The sequence below is a fragment of the Triturus cristatus genome, chromosome 2_1, assembly GCF_964204655.1.
Source record: "Triturus cristatus chromosome 2_1, aTriCri1.1, whole genome shotgun sequence".
NCBI lineage: Eukaryota > Metazoa > Chordata > Amphibia > Caudata > Salamandridae > Triturus > Triturus cristatus.
Window position 1 is genome coordinate 684,741,690 of NC_140581.1, and position 19,422 is coordinate 684,761,111.

The window sequence follows — 19,422 nt, forward strand, 5'->3', positions numbered from 1 at the left end:
TTCAGTATTGCAAGGAGTAGCACACAGAACTTGCGTACATAGTCCCCTTTTATACACAGCAGAGGGGCTCATAGTGGGTGGATACAACATGAGGTTTGAAGAACATTGCCATTTAGGGTCATTCTCGATACTGAATCAATACATGGGCGGAGCTAACACACTCCTTGAGCCCGCGAAAGGACATGGTCAAGCAAAGCTAATTATAACAGATGTGGTCAAGTCGGGGCATGCGCCAGACGGACAAGAGAGAGCTATTTATAAACTGTTGCTAGGCAGATTACAAGAGCAACTAACACAGAGGTCGGACTCTCCTCGTGGTGAACACATGGCAGCATGCCAATACAAAATGGAGTCCGGACTTCGGCCAACATAATGAGGAAAACACGATAAAAGGGAAACACTAATGTTTTCAGTAAATGCTTAATCACATTCTGCTTTAATTTACAACACGAGGAGGCTCCCGTGTTGGGGAGCATGTCTCCTTTGTGCCAGGCACCGCACCCCCTGCCCCTGTGTCCCCTGCTGCCCTGAGTGAAGAGTCTGTGGACTTACTTAGACAGATCCATGTAGGGCAGACATCAATGCTGAGTGTCCTCCATGCACACACCAGTCTGTTGACACAACTGGTTTCGTTCATGGAGGGCATTTCATTGGGCATGTCTGCCCTACAGAGGACCAATCAGTCCATGGCCTCCTCCCTGACGGCAGCAGTGTCCCTCCTCCAACAGTCCCGCACCCCTCCTACCCCTGCACCACCCATGATTCCTAGCACCCTACCTGTCCCAAGCACACACACACACCTGCACATTCTCACAAAGCCACAGACACGGGCAGCACACAAACACCCAAACCAAGGTCTAGACGTGCACACAAGCAAGCGCAGGGGACTGATACCACATTCACAGGGGATGGTTTGCAGACACACACACAGTCATCCACAACCACTCTGCAGTCCTCCAATACCTCTCCCTCCCAGCCCCTTTCCCTTGCCTCACCTTCAACCCCATCTCAACAGAAGCTCTTCCTCTGTGACGTGGCCTCTTCCCCACCGACCCAGCAGATCCATCTTACAAGGGGAAGAGGAAGTCCCTACATTCAGTGGGGAGTGCCCCTCACACCCGGACACCCTCCCCCAGGTGCAGTCAGACTGAGGCCCCCAACCGCAAGTCCACCCGGAGCCGGAAGAGCAAGACCCCACCCCCGCCCGCAGCTCCACGGCGAAGTCTCCGTCCTCCATCCCCCAGGCCACCACTCCAGAGGTTCCCCGCCACACCCTGCCCCATGTTCCCCCACTCACAGATACACCATCCCCAAAATGCTGAGACCCTCCCCCCTACCACTTTCTCTTCCACCCCCGGTCAGACAGTTAGTGCCACTGATGTGGGGACCGTGTCCCACCCTCTGTCCTGCTGACCTCACCTGAACCCCATTCCGCTCCCATTGAGTTAGGCACTGCAGTGGAGTCCACGACCACCCCGTTTGACTTGGGCACTGCAGTGGGGACCCAATCCACTCCATCTGACCTGCCCGCTGCAGTTGTGCCAGCACCCACCCCATCTGACTTGTGCCCCACAGTTGTGACTGCACCCACTACTTCAGTCAGCTCCACTGCAGTTGCCAGTGACTCTCCTGCATCCACCACCTCTTCACTGCCTCCTTCTGCTGCGCCCAGATCCTGTCCCTGCGGTGCCTGGCCTGCCCCCATGTATGCCCCTCCGAGGGGATGTCCCCTGTCCTTAGGAGTGCAGGCAAGCAACATTTGACAGTTGTCACTCAAGTTCACTTCTTGTAATTTGATAATGGACTGGCCATTGGCCTTCGTTTTGAACGGACTTTTAATTTTTCATCTGCTGAATAAAGCTTTTTCTTTATCCTTGTGAATTTGATTTAGCTGTACATTATGTTGATGATGTTTAGCATGAACTGGCAGTTGTAATGCTGTATTTCAAATGTTGAATACTGAGGTGTTGATGTGAGGTACTCCATGAGGTCCATGAAATGTGTATCCTATTCTGATCGTTATCCATATCATCCTTTGCAGCTAAATGGGTGTGTCATGATTAGCAATTAGTGGACACTCTGTAAACATTTCATTTGCATGATCACATCTGTGGCTTGTACACATGCACATGTGATGTGCTTTCCATTGTCCAATTTGTCTATTTCCCTGACTGTGGGTGCATCTCCACTGGCCATGTAAGTGTGGGCATCATTGTTGTAGGAGCAACTGGGCCTCTGTGCAACTTGCTGGACATATGTATTGAGTATGTGCAGATGACTTAAGGGACACTGCCGTACCCAGGCTGTTGTGACCAGAGCCTTCATTGTGTGGTAACTGATGGCTGACTGACAAAGTGTTCTGCTGACATGACTGATACCTGCTGGGGCTATGTTTGGCACAGCTGAGCTTCCACAGGAGTTGAGTCCCCTCAAGTAAGGGTGTTGTTCCGTGACATTGCCAGGGCCCTTGTTGTGTGTTGTGTGGGCATGTGTGTGTGTGTCCACATCCCTTTTCATACACAGGCAGTGTTCCCTTGATATATTCCTGTTGTTGATGCTTGCTGAGTGGTACTGTGTTCATCCCACAACTTTGCCATGGGCTACCAGATGAGTGGGTGCATGACACACTACTGTTAATTTGTGTTTCATCATTGGAATTTGTAAGTTCTGAGTGGTGATGATGTTGTCAGACGCAGATGGGACACAGTCAGGGGTCCCCAAGGCACTTGTTTGTCTGCAATATCATGTAGTTGTCCCTAGGTGGTACCTTTCAGTGATTGAGACATGTGTATGTGTGTGTGACTGCTCCCACTTGTCCGGTTCAGGGCTGCAATGTTTGCAGGTGTCAGCATGTGTGCCTTGTGGTTCTCCTTGGCGTCTGCATTGTCCTGGGACTGTGGCAGGTATTCCACAGGTTACATGAGCTTTGACGTCATGGCCTTGTACCGCATACTGTGCAGTAGGTCTGTCATTCACCAGGGTTGTAAACTGTCCTTGTGTGATGAGTCTGTGCACCTTAGGTCCTCCCAACATTACTATGTTTGTCATGGGTGCATGTGCAATGTCACTTGTCCATGTGGGCTTCACAGATGCACATTGGTGCAGTTCAGGGTGTGTGGTGGTGAGGGTGGACTGATGTACATGTTTGCATGGATGGGCCCCTAGCTTCTGTTTGTCCATGGATGACGGGCCATGCTGAGTGATTTGTGTTTGTGTAGGTGTGATGTACGTTTGCGGCACAGGACACGTCTGGGTTTCACAGTTTGTATGACATCTACCTTTGTCAGCACAGTGGAGGTGTCATGCATGCTTGTGTCACCCCAATGTCTGGTGCCTGGGGGTAGTGCTGTTGTGTGTCAGTCTCTTGCTGTGTTAGTTGCTGTTCATTCCAGCTTGTGTCACATGTGTCTGTTGTGCTCCCTCTCATCTCACAATGCCTGATTGCCCACTAAGGGGGGCCCATTGATGGGTTACTTTTGTATGGCACTGTGTCCACATCTGTCTCACTGTGGTTCATCCCCCCTCATGTGTTGTGTAGTTGCCTGGGGATACTGAGACACGCACACACACATGTTGTGTCAGATGTGCAGTGTGAGGTTGCCTGTTTGTGTTGGTGCATCTGCACCAGTGCATTGGTATTGATGTTGTGGGCCATTGTCTGGATGTTGTTTTTGTGATTTACCCTGCTATCCCTGTGATTCATATCACATCATTGTGCACATTCATCCTGGTTGTCATGTGCCATTGCTGGCATGGAATGGGAGTTTGTGACCTGACACCTACAGTCTACACAGGTTGCTCTGATTAGTGTGTCTATTTTCGAGATGTGTGTATGCTTTGTGATGGTCACTTCTGCTTTCGTGTCATTGTACACTGTATGCATTGTCAGCCCCCATGGGTGGTGCTTGTCTGCACACGGATGAGAGTATGTTAGGTTATCACAGCACTGTTAGCCTCACCACATCACTGTGGGTATGGGACACAACCACTACTATGCCCCAAAAGTGTTTCATGTGTTGGGACCAGAAATCATACATGCTGTTTGGCATTTGCAGCTTTGTCCATGATGACACTTACCTTTTGGTCACTGTGATGAGGGGGTTTTGGACCCCATCACCACAATGCTCAACATCTGTGCAGTTTGGACGCACACACATAACTTTTGTTCTACACAGTGAGGGGGTGTTATTGTCACATTGCCACAGTGCTAGTGATGCTTGCCTTGTGTAGGCCACACTCAGTTTTTGGTCACACATGTGATCATAGTTACATTGTATGTTCGAAGTCATGATCACTGTTGTGGGCATTTGTCACAGACTACACACTGTTGTCATGATGTTAAGGGGGATGTATTTTGCTGACTTACCTAAAGGTGGTGTATGATGGGTGTGTGGCACATCACACATCCTATGAGTGGGGGTGGCAGGAGTGCTGGGCAACAGGTCCCCTATGGGTGGGGGTGGCAGTAGTGATGGGCAACAGGTCCCCTATGGGTGGGGGTGGCAGTAGTGATGGGCAACATAAGCCCTATGAGTGGGGGTGGCAGGAGTGATGGGCAACAGGTCCCCTATGGCTGGGTGTGGCAGGAGTTATGGGCAACATAAACCCTATGAGTGGGGGTGGCAGTACTGATGGGCAACATAAGCCCTATGAGTGGGGGTGGCAGTAGTGATGGGCAACAGGTTCCCAATGGGTGGGGGTGGCAGGAGTGATGGGCAACATAAGCCCTATGAATGGAGGTGGCAGTAGTGATGGGCAACATAGTCCCTATGGGTGGGGGTGGCAGGAGTGCTGGGCAACAGGTCCCCTATGGGTGGGGGTGGCAGGAGTGATGGGCAACATAGTCCCTATGGGTGGGGGGGCAGGAGTGCTGGGCAACAGGTCCCCTATGGGTGGGGTGGCAGTAGTGATGGGCAACAGGTCCCCTATGGATGCTGGTGGCAGGAGTGATGGGCAACATAAGCCCGATGAGTGGGGGTGGCAGGAGTGATGGGCAACAGGTCCCCTATGGGTGGGGGTGGCAGTAGTGATGGGCAACATAAGCCCTAGGAGTGGGGGTGGCAGTAGGGATGGGCAACAGGTCCCCTATGGGTGGGGGTGGCAGGAGTGATGGGCAACAGGTCCACTATGGGTGGGGGTGGCAGTAGTGATGGGCAACAGGTCCACTATGGGTGGGGTGGCAGGAGTGATGGGCAACATAAGCCCTATAAGTGGGGGTGGCAGTAGTGATGGACAACAGGTCCCCTATGGGTGGGGGTGGCAGTAGTGATGGGCAACAGGTCCCCTATGGATGCTGGTGGCAGGAGTGATGGGCAACATAAGCCCGATGAGTAGGGGCCGCAGGAGTGATGGGCAACAGGTCCCCTATGGGTGGGGGTGGCAGTAGTGATGGGCAACATAAGCCCTAGGAGTGGGGTGGCAGTAGGGATGGGCAACAGGTCCCCTATGGGTGGGGGTGGCAGGAGTGATGGGCAACAAGTCCACTATGGGTGGGGGTGGCAGTAGTGATGGGCAACAGGTCCACTATGGGTGGGGGTGGCAGGAGTGATGGGCAACATAAGCCCTATAAGTGGGGGTGGCAGTAGTGATGGACAACAGGTCCCCTATGGGTGGGGGTGGCAGTAGTGATGGGCAACAGGTCCACTATGGGTGGGGGTGGCAGGAGTGATGGGCAACATAAGTCCTATGAGTGGGGGTGGCAGTAGTGATGGGCAACAGGTCCCCTATGGGTGAGGGTGGCAGGAGTGATGGGCAACATAAGCCCTATGAGTGGGGGTGTCAGTAGTGATGGGCAACATAGTCCCTATGGGTGGGGGTGGCAGGAGTGCTGGGCAACAGGTCCCCTATGGGTGGGGGTGGCAGTAGTGATGGGCAACAGGTCCCCTATGGGTGGGGGTGGCAGGAGTGATGGGCAACATAAGCCCTATGAGGGAGGGTGGCAGTAGTGATGGGCAGCATAGTCCCTATGGGTGGGGGTGGCAGGAGTGATGGGCAACAGGTCCCCTATGGGTGGGGGTGGCAGGAGTGATGGGCAACATAGTCCCTATGGGTGGGGGTGGCAGGAGTGCTGGGCAACAGGTCCCCTATAGGTGGGGGTGGCAGTAGTGATGGGCAACAGGTCCCCTATGGGTGGGGGTGGCAGTAGTGATGGGCAACATAAGCCCGATGAGTGGGGGTGGCAGGAGTGATGGGCAACAGGTCCTCTATGGGTGGGGTTGGCAGTAGTGATGGGCAACATAAGCCCTATGGGCCCGATTAACAGAAATAACTTAAGACAAAATCCTAAACTTACTACTTTTGGTATTCACAGAAGTTAGGATTTTGTCTTAAGTTTGTCTTAAGACAATCTTAAGACAGACTTAAGAAAGACAGACTTAAGACAGACTCAATACATACTTAAGACAAACTTAAGACAGACTTAAGACAGACTTAAGTTAGGATTTTGTCTTAAGTTTGTCTTAAGTCTGTCTTAAGTCTGTCTTAAGTTTGTCCTAAGTTTGTCTTAAGTCTGTCTTAAGTCTGTCTTAAGTTTGTCTTAAGTTTGTCTTAAGACAAACTTAAGACAAAATCCTAACTTCTGTTAATACCAAAAGTAGTAAGTTTAAGATTTTGTCTTAAGTTAGTTCTGTGAATCGGCCCCAAAGAGTGGGGGTGGCAGTAGTGATGGGAAACAGGTACCCTATGGGTGGGGGTGGCAGGAGTGATGGGCGATAGGTCCCCTATGGGTGGGGGTGGCAGGAGAGATGGGCAACATAAGCCCTATGAGTTGGGGTGGCAGTAGTGATGAGCAACAGGTCCCCTATGGGTGGGGGTGGCAGGAGAGATGGGCAACATAAGCCCTATGAGTGGGGGTGGCAGTAGTGATGGGCAACAGGTCCCCTATGGGTGAGGGTGGCAGTAGTGATGGGCAACAGGTCCACTATGGGTGGGGTGGCAGTAGTGATGGGCAACATATGCCCTATGAGTGGGGGTGGCAGTAGTGATGGGCAACATAGTCCCTATGGGTGGGGGTGGCAGGAGTGATGGGCAACAGGTCCCCTATGCGTGGGGGTGGCAGTAGTGCTAGGCAACATAGTCCCTATGGGTGGGGGTGGCAGGAGTGCTGGGCAATAGGTCCCCTATGGGTGGGGGTGGCAGTAGTGATGGGCAACAAGTCCCCTATGGGTGGGGGTGGCAGGAGTGATGGGCAACAGGTCCCCTATGGGTGGGGGTGGCAGGAGTGATGGGCAACATAGTCCCTATGGGTGGGGGTGGCAGGAGTGCTGGGCAACAGGTCCCCTATGGGTGGGGGTGGCAGTAGTGATGGGCAACAGGTCCCCTATGGGTGGGGGTGGCAGGAGTGATGGGCAACATAAGCCCGATGAGTGGGGGTGGCAGGAGTGATGGGCAACAGGTCCCCTATGGGTGGGGGGGGCAGGAGAGATGGGCAACATAAGCCCTATGAGTGGGGGTGGCAGTGGTGATGGGCAACAGGTCCCCTATGGGTGAGGGTGGCAGTAGTGATGGGCAACAGGTCCACTATGGGTGGGGGTGGCAGTAGTGATGGGCAACATAATCCCTATGGGTGGGGGTGGCAGTAGTGATGGGCAACATAGTCCCTATGGGTGGGGGTGGCAGGAGTGATGGGCAACAGGTCCCCTATGCGTGGGGGTGGCAGTAGTGCTAGGCAACATAGTCCCTATGGGTGGGGATGGCAGGAGTGCTGGGCAACAGGTCCCCTATGGGTGGGGGTGGCAGGAGTGATGTGCAACAGGTCCCCTATGGGTGGTGGTGGCAGGAGTGATGGGCAACATAGTCCCTATGGGTGGGGGTGGCAGGAGTGCTGGGCAACTGGTCCCCTATGGGTAGGGGTGGCAGTAGTGATGGGCAACAGGTCCCCTATGGGTGGGGGTGGCAGGAGTGATGGGCAACATAAGCCCGATGAGTGGGGGTGGCAGGAGTGATGGGCAACAGGTCCCCTATGGGTGGGGGTGGCAGTAGTGATGGGCAACATAAGCCCTATGAGTGGGGGTGGCAGTAGTGATGGGCAACAGGTACCCTATGGGTGGGGGTGGCAGGAGTGATGGGCGACAGGTCCCCTATGGGTGGGGGTGGCAGGAGTCATGGGCAACATAAGCCCGGTGAGTGTGGGTGGCAGGAGTGATGGGCAACAGGTCCCCTATGGGTGGGGGTGGCAGGAGAGATGGGCAACATAAGCCCTATGAGTGGGGGTGGCAGTAGTGATGGGCAACAGGTCCCCTATGGGTGAGGGTGGCAGTAGTGATGGGCAACAGGTCCACTATGGGTGGGGGTGGCAGTAGTGATGGGCAACATAAGCCCTATGGGTGGGGGTGGCAGTAGTGATGGGCAACATAGTCCCTATGGGTGGGGGTGGCAGGAGTGATGGGCAACAGGTCTCCTATGCGTGGGGTTGGCAGTAGTGCTGGGCAACATAAGCCCTATGGGTGGGGGTGGCAGTAGTGATGGGCAACATAGTCCCTATGGGTGTGGGTGGCAGGAGTGATGGGCAACAGGTCCCCTATGCGTGGGGGTGGCAGTAGTGCTAGGCAACATAGTCCCTATGGGTGGGGATGGCAGGAGTGCTGGGCAACAGGTCCCCTATGGGTGGGGGTGGCAGGAGTGATGGGCAACAGGTCCCCTATGGGTGGGGGTGGCAGGAGTGATGGGCAACATAGTCCCTATGGGTGGGGGTGGCAGGAGTGCTGGGCAACTGGTCCCCTATGGGTAGGGGTGGCAGTAGTGATGGGCAACAGGTCCCCTATGGGTGGGGGTGGCAGGAGTGATGGGCAACATAAGCCCGATGAGTGGGGGTGGCAGGAGTGATGGGCAACAGGTCCCCTATGGGTGGGGGTGGCAGTAGTGATGGGCAACATAAGCCCTATGAGTGGGGGTGGCAGTAGTGATGGGCAACAGGTACCCTATGGGTGGGGGTGGCAGGAGTGATGGGCGACAGGTCCCCTATGGGTGGGGGTGGCAGGAGTCATGGGCAACATAAGCCTGATGAGTGTGGGTGGCAGGAGTGATGGGCAACAGGTCCCCTATGGGTGGGGGTGGCAGGAGAGATGGGCAACATAAGCCCTATGAGTGGGGGTGGCAGTAGTGATGGGCAACAGGTCCCCTATGGGTGAGGGTGGCAGTTGTGATGGGCAACAGGTCCACTATGGGTGGGGGTGGCAGTAGTGATGGGCAACATAAGCCCTATGGGTGGGGGTGGCAGTAGTGATGGGCAACATAGTCCCTATGGGTGGGGGTGGCAGGAGTGATGGGCAACAGGTCTCCTATGCGTGGGGTTGGCAGTAGTGCTGGGCAACATAGTCCCTATGGGTAGGGGTGGCAGGAGTGCTGGGCAACAGTTCCCCTATGGGTGGGGGTGGCAGTAGTGATGGGCAACAGGTCCCCTATGGGTGGGGGTGGCAGGAGTGATGGGCAACATAAGCCCTATGAGTGGGGGTGGCAGTAGTGCTGGGAAACATAAGCCCTATGGGTGGGGGTGGCAGTAGTGATGGTCAACATGTGCCCTTTGGGTGGGGGCGGTAGTGTTGCTGGCTATACAACCCCTATGGTGGCCTGTTGCTAGTGGCCAGGATATGGATCCCCTGTGTGTGTGTGTGACATTTTGCGGGTACCTGTTGTTTGTTTGTGTGGTGGGTGTCTGACTTATCGTCTGCGCCGTCCGCGTCTGTTCCTGATCCGATCATAGATGTAGAGTATTGGTATGACCTGCGCGATGGGATTCATGATGTGTTCGTCTCGTACCCGTTGCAAGCTGGTCCGTCTCATAGGCGTGGATTGAGTTATGGCATGAATCGTACCTGATATGCTTCTTTTCCGGATGCTGGGACGTGCCGTATGTGGCGACCCGTCCGGCGCGTAGGAAGTACGCATCGTACTTGTCCGGGAGGAAACTGCTATGGATTCTGCTTCCGGGCGACTTGTTTGGGCTTGAATCACAGCCTACGTGTCAGTCGGATTTTTGGCAGTTATGTGCTTCGTACTTCATCAACTGGACGGACCGGCTCCGGGTACGGGTCTGACGCAAGGTAAGGCTACGAACAGCTCTCGGAGAGCTGTCCGACCCGGATCGGAATCGAGCCCTCTGTAGAGTGTATAGCGGAGGATGGGGAGAGTAAACAAAGTTGTAATTCCCAAAGTTTTGATATACCGTCCCTTTACTGTATGTTTATTAAGGACATAAGTGTCTCATAAGAGATAGTGAAACTGAGCACCGGTAAAACCCGGACCACTTAAACACCTACGTATAAACAGCACAGGAACACAGCCTGACAATTACTATCACATATACTTTACTAATATCAAGAAAGTCATACAGAAAATATACAGAACATTTTCATTTCTTTTTTATCTCTCACACATTTATAAAACATCTCTTCTAAAGAAGCACTCCCCAACCACTTCTATTTCATAAGAACAGACAATAATTAATATGTTTACTACCATATATTTTAGTATATCTACCTTTTTATTATTCACTAGTCACAAACTACTAAAACTATTAACTATACCCAAATGCAAACCAGAAACCATGTTCATATTATATCTCAACCTATATTCAAATGATTCAAACTATGCATACATATAAAAGGAACGTATCACTTTTACTATCTCCATCTCCTCTCCATGTAAACTCCAAACACTGTAGACGGCCTCACACTACAACAACCTACCTAGACCTATATTCAAATCTACCTCTCACTGTCAACAAGCATTGGGATAGCCAATAGGTCTCGCCTTTGGGACCTTATAAGTGTTTAGCCATGCAACAGTTGAAGTTGTTGCACCAAGGATATTGTGCTGCAAAACTAAATAATTAAAAGGTCCCAAAAGCGAGACCTATTGGCTATGCAAATGCTTGTTGTCATTAACCACCCTGTCATTAACCACCCCGCAGGGAGGGAACGCTGCGAGGAGGCAGAGAGCTCGGACACCGGAAATGGGGAAACCTACATACCGGAAGAGCCCGCCATGCCTAGTTACAAGAACCGATGGAAACTCACAGCAGAGAGCGAGCATTAAAACACAGCAGAAGAACCTGGTAGCTACAGTATGGACTCAGTTAACTGGATTATTCAAATAGAAAACACTGCATCATCAGGGATAGGTGAAAGGCCATCTCTTTGTACATGTGGGTGGCATTTTTCAAATGATGTAGTCTTCTTGAATTGTGAATATTGCGCACATGCCATTAGCAGAGTGACCTGTCACTGGGATATATCAGACGCCTGAGCTATGTGACCACAAGGTCTATTTTTGGTAATGAGTGCTTGCGTACATTGGCGTGGGGGAATCATCCATTGGAAATTAGGGGAACCTCCTAATTAGAAGTACAAAACTGAACAATCACTGGGGGTGAGACTGAGCAGGTCAAACAATTGTGTTCAACCAGAGCTTAATTTCTACCGGTGGTTGTAGGTGGAGGGCACCGACAGCCATTATTCAAGGCTGGGAATTATTTTCAGCGTCAGATTTTGACCCATGGCAAAAGAGAGAAAAGTCAAAAGAAATAGAACGAAGGGAAAAGAAACAAGTGGTAAAAAAGACGGACATAGGAGAAATCAAGGATGAAAAAAATGCTGCAAGAGCTAGATAAAAAGGGAGGAATCATAGGGTGACGGAAAAAAAAGGATTTAAGATTAGGCAAGCTGTGTATTGGACACCATTGACATTCAGAAGCTGCTGCGGAAGGTTCCTACATTAAACGATGGCCCCTGTCCTTTTTTTTTTTACACATTACACATTACGACTTGCCAAGATCACCCAGCAAGCAAACATCAGCATGATGTTAGTCAAACAAAAATCAACCAAACCTTGTTCATAATCAATCAAAAAGCAAAGCATCAAAGACTGAAGTATACATGAGGATCACAAAAACAGAAGAAACTCCCAGCAATTACCGCACCAAAACAAACACTCACGACACAAAAAATACAGAATTCCATTCTCACAACAGCAAAAATGGGCATTGACACACACATGACCACACTCGGTCAGAATGGAAGTCCAACAGAAAACGCAAAAAGACACCTTGCACGGTGAATAATACCACCAAAATAAGGTCCCGCATGTTGCATTTCCATGGTACGAGCTGCAAACTCACACGTGTCAACATCCCCCTGTCCGAAAGGAGAAGTACAAATATGCAAAGGTAAGAAACAAAATGACAGTTGCGAGTCTAAGCCCCCCGACTCTCAGTCGACCAGTCACGGTCAAAATAACACTCGCACACATTTTTCTTCAGTTAGCAACACACACATTGTCACTCATGTAACAAGTATGCTAAAACAAGCACACGCGAAAAGCATTGGCCGCGCAGGTGCCGAAAGTTAAAGTGATCGCAATGCACTTAATTACCCGTGATGGAGAAAGGACAGATGGCGGCTGCACGCGTTGAGGCCAGCAAAAGCCTCTGGTAGCAATTTGAAAACCCCCTTACTAAAAGTCGAGCAAGCAGCGCATGCGCTGCTCTAGGCTCGACCTAAAAATGAGACCACAAACTGTCCGCATAGCATTTCTGGGTTTGGTTTTATCGCTTTTAACTTAATAACACATACAAAATGTATAATTTGCAAACGTGGGACATTTTGTTTATCTCACCTGAATACATTAACAAACCCAAATTAACGCTGTACCTCATTTTCAAAACCATACAGTCCTTTAAAGATGACAAACTACATTTCTTCTTTGTGAGACATTCCTAAACATATATAAAGTATTTATATAACAACAGGTCAAACTTTATGCATATTTTATAACCAATATGAAACACCACACTTTACTAACAAGATATTATTTTGAAATAAAAAATACTTTCAAACTTAAAAATAGCACCTAAAATACTTAATCACTACTACAGAACACATAACACACCTTGTTCATTTCTACTTCACCTTTGTAGTTGGTATGCAGATTTCAAATGTCACACACGCATGCAATTCTTTCTTTCTCACACAGTACATGTAATGCACTGCTTTCATCAAGAATGAAACCAGTAATGGCACAATTTCTCTGTTGATCCACATATAAATACATGTAAACAACAAATCAGAATACTTCATTCCTTCATCGACATTCCAAAACTTATCTCCATTGGTTATTTTTGAATTTTGCATCTGAAAAGCTACTTAATATTCCGCGCCACACACAGCTCAGAAGTTCAACCTATTGTATCACCACACCTTCTGGAACATTCTACAACACCTGCAGGTTAAAAGTTCAGGATTTTTTTAAACGTAACCTTTTCTTTTTCAGCATATTCTCGAATATTTAACACCACCTGCGGGTTAAAAGTTCACCATTGATTTAAGTTACAAATGTACCTTCCAAATGCACGTCTGGTTGAGCTTTGCACATTTCATCCTATCGTATGTACTCCACGCTTAGACTGCTCTTTATTAACCAATGACAAACATGCTTTTTCACGCAACTAAAATGCACCCTAGTTTTTAGTACCCAATGCTTCTTATCTTTCAATCAATTATCGTTTTCTGTGTAGTTTGCACTTTACAAATAACTTATTGATTTACATTCACACTCCCTGTATAACACCACCTAAGCACCATATACAAATTACCGTGTTCCAAACAAAACTTCCTCCTACTGCGTATAAAATATTACTGACACTACTTAGACAGGTGTGGCACATTTTCTAACTATAATTGATGGAATTCATTGGGAAAGTAATTACATCTTGGTTTTCCTTGATGTTTGTAGTCTGTATACGAGTATCCAACATGACCTCGGACTTCAGGCAATTCAACACTTTTTCAAAACAAGATCTATTTCACTATTCCATCACTCGCAGATGATTATGACTATGATTGAGATTTGTCTTAAGAACAACTTTTTCATTTTTGATGACACCGTATACAAGCAGTCACAGGGCACAGCCATGGGAACCTGCCTCGCCCCCAGCTACGCAAATTTATTCATGGGCTGGTGGGAGGAGCAGGTTGTTATGGAAATGGTGGAATTTACCAACGTAGCCCTGTGGCTGCGTTACATTGATGACATCTTTTTTATATGGTGCGGTGATGAAGAATCAGTCAGAGTCTTTATTGATAAACTGAACAGGAATAGTCTTAACCTACAGTTTACAGAACACGTCAATAAGAATACAATGGAATTTCTTGATGTGTTTCTGGAAGTGAAGGACAATCAGTTAACAAACAAACTGTTTTGCAAGAAAACAGCAGGTAATAGCATTCTCAGTGCTAGCAGTAGTCATCCACGTAACTTGGTGTACAGTATCCCTTATGGAGAGTTACTGCGCGCCAAAAGGAACTGCAGCACTGATAGTGCTTATAAGTGCGAGGAAACGATCATGTGTCAGAGATTCAAAGACAGAGGATACAGTAAGAAAATCATTAAGGAAGCAATCTCCAGAGTAGAGATGAAATCTAGAAATGAATTACTACACCCCAGAAAGAAGGAAGAAGGTAATGATTGTATCAGGTTCATTACCACATTCTCAGGACAGGCGAGTGAGGTACGTAGAATATTCAACAAACATTGGCATGTATTACTTACTGATGAACATCTCAAAAACAATCTGGGTAGCAACCAACAGATCACCTTTAGAAAAGGGCGATCATTAAGGGATGTACTGAGCCATAATCATGTCACAGAACAAGACGCAAATGTATCCATGGGCACACTCGGTTTCAGATGTTGCCGGAGTTGTAAAGCATGTAGGAACAGTATTGACTGTAATAAATTGTCAGTACCTAACTCCAAGAGGAAATTTGTGATCAAGAAAAAAATGAACCTGTAACACCACATTCTGCGTCTATGTCTTGATATGTCCATGTAACAAATGGTACATTGGAAGCACCAAACATCAAGCGGGAAAAAGAGTATTGGAGCATCTCCGTGCCATACAAAACAACAATAGACAATACCCTATAGCTCGCCATTTCTATGAGAAACATATGCAGAACAATACATTAGTCCACATGGTGGTGATTGATGCTGTGAACCTGGGTGTAAGAGGCGGCAATAGGGAATTGTCGCTAAGAAAATTGGAGTCTCGATACATTATTGATTTGGAAAGTCTGGCACCTAAGGGGTTGAATTTAAATGTAGAATTGGCAATTCATTTGCACAATTAATTGTTGAGAACATAAAGGTCTGCATATGAGTCTGTTTTTATGATTTTAATTTTGTTTTATTACAGATGGGGGTACTTCTTTTGCAACTGGTGGAATATCTGTAGCTTAATGAAGAAACAGTGGATTAATGGATAGTACCATGAAATTATGGACATTTTTATCATGAATTATTTGTTGTAGATATGCACACAGATATCTAGTGTATCACAAAAGCTAAATAAGCCCTCTTGGGCATAATGGTAGGTGGATATGGACATATGCTTATGGTATTTTAAGTAAGCAATGCACAGGATTCTAGTTTTAAATATTACATCTTTATGAATCTTGTTGAAATTACATTAATTCAGGCATAATGATGTAGAACCTGTAATATTGTCCATACAAACTGATGTCATTCGTTTTAACCAATCAATGTGCTGTATGCATTGCGCAATGAAATATTGGTTGGGGTATGCAGTTTTATCATATTGTTACCCCTTACAAACACACAGATACTTACAAAGTTATTTTTGTGCTGCATATGAATTTATTATCTTATATGTAGTGCGCAATGCGTTTACTAGTTCCGTATGAATTTGAACGAATCCAATGTGCTATGAATCATTTAATTTGGAAACTTAGATTTTATATTGTCCACTGTGAATTATAGTATGATCTATACTTAAGTACGTGAGCAACATATGATGCTTAAGGAACTACAGGATATTCTAAAATGGCCGCGACAGTTGTGATGACTTGTTTTGCATTTGCATGAGTAGTCCGTCTTCTAATATTCTCGAGGAGGTGTATTTAAACATGGTGGATTGTTTACTATACGAGCGTGATCAAGCCGTAAAGGTGAAATGCGTCGTTTTTTGACTTGACGAATAAATTATCTGCATGCAAACTGGGTGTTCGAGTGTTCCCTGTTCATACGGGGACCTGTGGAGTGCATATATATATATATATTCACTGAAAAAACCATAGGTTTCACACATGTTATAGTTAGCTGGACATTTCACTCGTACAAAACCATTGAAATTTCCCCGTTATAGTTAGTTCAGCTAACTATAACTCGCGCGCCCGCAATCCACTGCTGATGACGTCACATATTACATCACTCATGACATGCACAGTGACATCACTCATGACATCACTGATGACATCTCAAATGACATCACTGATGACATCACTGATGACATCATCCAGTGAATATGTGTCTTCCTGAAAAATAAATATTTTTTATATATGTATATCTAAAGGTTAATGGAAGAATAAATGGGTAAATAAGTGTCTAAATGGATGTTTTTTTTGTAAAATTAATTGTATAACTGATTTATTAACAGTATCTTAGTGAATACAAGTATTAGTGAGTAATGTTTAAATATTTAAATATCTGTATCAGTGTCTCACTTTGTGTATAAGTGGCTGCATGGGTTGGTGAGTAGCTACATGAGTGTGTATATGGGTTTTTAGTTCGTTTTTAGAGTATCAGTATGAGTGTCTGTATGGTTCAGTGGGGGATGTTACTTAGCGTATAGATGCATGAATGAGTGACTCACTGTTTGTATGTGTTTTGAAGACAGTATGTGAGCAGGACAGTATGGGTGGATGAGTGTGTGTATGGGTGAGTAAGAGAGTGAATGACTGTCTCAATAGTGTCTTTATGAGTAAGTCCATATGTTTTAAACTAGTATATGTGAGTATTGATGTATATAAGTGAGGATATATGAGAGTGAGAGATTGGAAGAGTTACTGTATAAATAAGTATGTGTTACTATAAGTGATTGTTTTATAGAGTAAGTATGTGTACGTTTCTGTAGAAGTAAGTGTAGTGGTGTGTGTATAGCTGTATATGCAAGTAAATGGATGTTTATTTGCATGTGTGACTTTGTGTGTGAGTAACTCTATGTATGAGTGTAGGTGTGTAACAGGATGTATAGGTGTATGAGTACATATGATGACTGAGTACATGTATGAGTGACTATATAGAAGTGTTGATGAATGAGTGGATGCGTCTGTAGATTTTGGAATTACTGAATAGGTTGTTCTAACTGGTATTGGTATCTCTATAGTTTTCAAAACTTTAGTTTGTATTTTTCAATGTGTGTATCAAAGTTTATATTAGGATAAGAGGAGGTCTGCCACTCTTACACAAGGATGATGTCATCAGTGATGTCATTTGAGATGTCATCAGTGATGTCATGAGTGATGTCACTGAGCATGTCATGAGTGATGTAATATGTGACATCATCAGCAGTGGATTGCGGTCGCGCGAGTTATAGTTAGCTGAACTAACTATAACGGGGGAATTTCAATGGTTTTGTACGAGTGAAATGTCCAGCTAACTATAACATGTGTGAAACCTATGGTTTTTTCAGTGAATTTGCAAGGTTTTTTAAATGCTAATTCCTAACTATAACGTGTGTGAAACCTATGGTTTTTTCAGTGAATTTGCAAGGTTTTTTAAATGCTAATTCCTAACTATAACATGCGTGAAACCTATGGTTTTTTAAGTGAATTTGCAAGGTTTTTTAAATGCTAATTTCTAACTATAACGTGTGTGAAACCTATGGTTTTTTCAGTGAATTTCAAAGGCTTTTTAAATGATAATTTATGAATGTATTATTATATTTTTTAAATATTTATTTTACAATAAGCTACCTATGTATATAGTTATAGATTGACTGTATCCTGTAATATGGAATGGCTCAGCTCATTTATTTTTGAATTTGGATAAAGTTGAACAGCATAGTTAATATCTTCTATAAACTTATAAACAGTTTAATTTTTTTTTTAGGGTTTTTGACAGTGCGCGCACCGTTTGCGCACGAATACGTGCTCTGTGTGCGCATGCGTACGTGCTCCGTGTGCGCATGCGTACGTCGTGCGTGCTCCGTGCGCGCGTGCTCCGTACGCGCATGCGCGCGTGCTCCGTATGCACATGCGTGCGTGCTCCGTGCGCGCACCGCGCGCACGATGCGCGCACGGCAAGTCATGTGATTACGAAATAACACTTTTCATTGGTTCATAGGAGTTTCAGTTCCAGAATCTTCCAACACCACACCCACTCCCCTCATTATTTCTTCTGATTCCCTGGGAGAAGGAGCTGAGCAGCTTTTCCAGTACTCCAGTACTTGAAAATGGCAGAGCAGCAGTCATCTTCTGGGAGTGAGGAGGAGAGCTTTGTGCCACCAAGACAGAGGAAACAAAAAGACTCATTTATTTGGAAATAGTTTACTTTTCCAGAGGGCCAGAAGAAGGTGAATGCTCCTAAAGTCACCTGCACTGTTTGTGGAGTGGTCTTATCAAGAGGAGATCCTAAAAAAAAATACTCTTTTAGTATCTACTCTATGTTAAGGCACTTTAGTGGAGTACATCCTGTGGCTTATGCTCGGGAGTTTACTCGAGCTGCAAGAGACAACCCTCCAGCAGCTCAGCCAGCAGCTCAGCCGAGCACTTCCTCTGCGGCCGAAGCGTCACCTTCTTCTCGACCTCTGGATATCCACCCTCTGTTCCAGAGGGTTCATATACGGTGCAATATGTGCAATGCTGTTTTCTCTTATGGTGACACCAGCATTAACCTAATAGAGACCAAGATACAGCAGCACACATGCCCCACCCCATAATTTTTGTTTTTTTTTGTTCCTCTGTTCCTCAATTAACACAACGGCTCTTTTTAGAGCCAACCAACATCTAAACACTTGCACTTGATTTTTAATTCTATTTTTTAATGATTTTTTTCTGCCGTGCGCGCACCGTGCGCGCACCCCGTGATTTTTTGAAGAAAAAATAAAATGTTTTTTCACCCTTCGGGGTCCTTCAGGGACCCCCTGACAAAGGCTAGGGGGTTAGGAACTCTCTACCCTGCCCCCTTTTCACGTTCTCCACCTTTCTTTTTCCCTGTCACACACACAACACACAAAATGGCGGCCGTCACTTCCTGATATCGACCGATTCGAATGTTGACTGACATGTAACCACCAATCAGAATTACGCTTGCGCACGTTATGGTGCGCGCACGGTGCGCGGCTATAGATATTTATGTACTTTTAACTGCAATTTTCTCAGGAACTACTGAACAGATTGACACCATATATGCAAAAGGCACATGCCTGACCTGAGGACTACCTCTTTGCCAAATTTCAACTAATTCTGTTCAGCCGTTCGGGCTGTACCTTCGACTAAAGGTCCTATGGGAAAATGCATGGGGCAAACGCATTTTGGGACCCCCCTTTTTTCTCAGCCCCCGCTTGACGAATCACCCCGAGACTTTCAGGGTAGGAGCTGAGCGGAGCGCCCATTAGTTTTGAAACTT